The sequence below is a fragment of the Chrysochloris asiatica genome, unplaced genomic scaffold (genome assembly GCF_000296735.1).
Source record: "Chrysochloris asiatica unplaced genomic scaffold, ChrAsi1.0 scaffold00669, whole genome shotgun sequence".
Lineage (NCBI taxonomy): Eukaryota > Metazoa > Chordata > Mammalia > Afrosoricida > Chrysochloridae > Chrysochloris > Chrysochloris asiatica.
This window is the reverse complement of record NW_006409187.1, coordinates 153,132-156,286: the sequence shown is the minus strand read 5'-3', so window position 1 is coordinate 156,286 and position 3,155 is coordinate 153,132. Positions and strand designations below refer to the sequence as shown.

Sequence of the window (3,155 nt, the reverse complement as noted above, 5' to 3'; positions counted from 1 at the left end):
AGTGGTTATGAATCGGGCTGTGAACCTTAAGGTCAGGAGTTCGAAACTACCAGCCGCTCTGCGGGAGAAAGATGAGGCTTTCTACTCCCGTAAGTATTTACATCCTCGGAACCCTGTACAGGGATCCTGGTTGCTATATTATTATTTTAAAAAGCTGAAAAGAATAACTTCACAAAGGACGAATATATCTACACTAAACTTTGATGACAACCGATGCTCATAAGTACACTCTCCAAAAGAGTGTGATTTAATTGAGAAAATACCGAGGAAGAGTAAGCCTCAAAAATTTTTTCAAAGCAATTGTGCCCTATATACCCTCTCCCATAATCTTACCTCCCACAAATATTTCATAGTGTCCCATAAAGAAATGCCACTTGGAAAGCTACAAGGGTGTAGCGTATTTACCAGAATTATGCAAAAACATTAATTAATTAAATGACATTTTACAATAATGACTATATAGCCTAAGACATACACTTGCGTTTAGCTTCTACAATTTTTTTTTTACTAATGGATAATTAAAGAGTGTTTTTCAGTTTCATATAAGCCTTTGAATATAGGACTTCATATATGTTATCAGAACAAGCTGAAAAATTTTGGTTTTTGTCTTGTTTTGTTTTTTTTACATCAAAAAATTAAAACTAAGTCAGAGGAAGTAGGATAACTTCAAAATTGACTCAAATGTCACCTCGTTAATTTTTAAGTAATTGATAAGCATGTCTTTATAGATACATTACCTCTTGTGTTGTTGTGGTGGTTGTTGTTAAGTGTCATTGAGCCGGTTCTGACTCTCATCAACCCGGTATAGGATTTCCAAGGAGTGACTGGTGGGTTTGAACTGCTGACTTTGCAGTGCTTACCCTGCATTGCCACCAAGTACTCATTACATCTTATAGCTACAACTGTATGAATATTATTGACTTTCTAAAAAGAAGTAAAACAATATATTAAAGGCATATAGTATCCCTTCAATTATGTTTTGATCAACATGTAAACATCACTCAAAAAATGCCATCAAGAATGTGATTTTTATATATTTGACTTTCTATCCTATATCATTGACACTTGGCCATTATTTGTTATAAAAGAGACTAAACACTCATATTTATCACAGAATGCTCATCATCTTAGGGAATAAGCCTGGTTTATGAATAGAGTGCTAGTTAAATGATGCCTTGAAGAAAATGTGACTGGAGAAGCAGGACTAGGGGGATGTGTCCATGCTTGATTTGAGGTGAGGAAGGAAATCTTTCTAGAGAGAAGGAATGAAAAGTTAAGAATTACAACACAAATTCATTTTCTTTGTTCTTAAAGTATCTGAAGGTTTGTGTATACATTTCTTTTCAAAAGGCATAGTCATAACCAACTCATGATCACTAACTGCCAATCCCTCAAATTTCCTCTATTCCACTTGGAATCTCTGTTCATCACTCACATCAGAAAATACACATCCTCATTGCAAAGCAGTTTTCCTTCTGTGTACAGTATATTTAGATGTTTTGTACCGAATGAAAGCACCTTATTTTTTGGCCTCATGATGTTTATAGTTTTTCCTGAATTGTTTGAATAATTACATAATTTAAATTGGATATTTACACTATTGTAGAATTCATTACTGTGGAGATTGATGGGTTGATTACAAAGTAGAAAGCACTGAGATGCACAACTGACACTGCATAAACTCAACAATTATAGAGAGTAATCGTTAGTGCATGAAAGAAACATGGAATTAACAAAATTACGGCACATTAAGAAGGAGACTAGAAGGATTTCCAATAATAAAGAGTACTGTGTTTACACTGAAGACAATCAAAACTATAGCAAAGTTAGGAAATTACTTACTATCATTATAGAGGAGGACTTGTATAAATACACATTAAATGAAGTATTTGGGATCACATTGTATTGTACTATATAATTTGAAGAAAACAGCTGTTTACAAGTGTGTATAAGCATTTAAAATAGCATTCTATGTTTTAGTTTTTTTAAAGCCTCTTTTACATCCTTATTTCGTAGACTATAAATCAGAGGGTTTAACATGGGAATGACAAGAGTATAAAACAATGATGTTATTTTGTCCTGGTCAAGAGAATAGGAAGAACTTGGGCGGAAATACATAAATAGAATAGTCCCCTGGAAAATTGCAACAACAGTTAAGTGGGAGGTGCAGGTGGAGAAAGCTTTCAACCTTCCTTCAGTAGAGTGGATCTTTAAGACTGAGAAGATGATGTAACAGTAAGACACAAGAACTCCTGAAATGGTACTTAGTTCAATGAAGCCAAAAACAGTGAATAATGCCAGCTCATTGACCCGAATATCAGAGCAGGAAAGAAGGAAAAGTGGAGGTAAATCACAGAAGAAGTGATTGATTTCATTTGAGCCACAAAAACACAAGCGGAAAGCTAAAGTTGTATGTATCAAAGTATGAATCATGCCAACCAATTAAACCCCTGCCATGAGCCTACAGCACACTTTGTTGGACATATTGACTGCATAGTGGAGGGGGTTGCTAATGGCCTTGTACCTATCAAAGGCCATCACTGCCAGCAGGAGACACTCAGAGTCTGTAAAGATGCAGACAGTGAACAATTGCAGAGCACAACCAATGAAAGAAATGGATTTCTTCCTGGCAAAGAAGTCCACCAGCATCTTGGGTCCAACCGCTGTGGAATAGCAGAGGTCACAGAAAGAGAGATGACTGAGGAAAAAGTACATGGGTGTTTGAAGCTGGGAATCCATCCTAATTAAAATGATCATTCCAAAATTTGCTACAAAGATAATGAGGTACACAATCAGCAGTGTAGTAAATATGGTTGCCTTGATGTCAGGGTTATTAGTAATTCCCAAGAGGTGGAATTCTGTCAAGGAGGAACAATTTTCTTCATTCATTCTTTGTTGGTGTTCTAAACTGTTAAAATAAATGATCAAGAAAATCAATTTTAACTCTCTTTGACATCCACAAAATATTATATATAAAATAGAACGTTTTCCGTCTAAGATTGTCTTCTTTATTCTCAGTCACTATGCCAGATAAATATCATGTTCTGTTATTGAAAACTCAAACAATACCATATCAGTATCAGGAAATTTTGACACTTTGATTCTAAATCTTTCATGGTATCTATAATTTTTATTGACTTCTACTACATTACCTC

General features: G+C 34.9%; 1 pseudogene; it reads right to left on the bottom strand.

Moving 5' to 3' along the window:
- Nucleotides 1-1,956: 1,956 nt before the first annotated feature.
- Nucleotides 1,957-2,892, bottom strand: LOC102814700 (annotated as a pseudogene).
- Nucleotides 2,893-3,155: the final 263 nt, after the last annotated feature.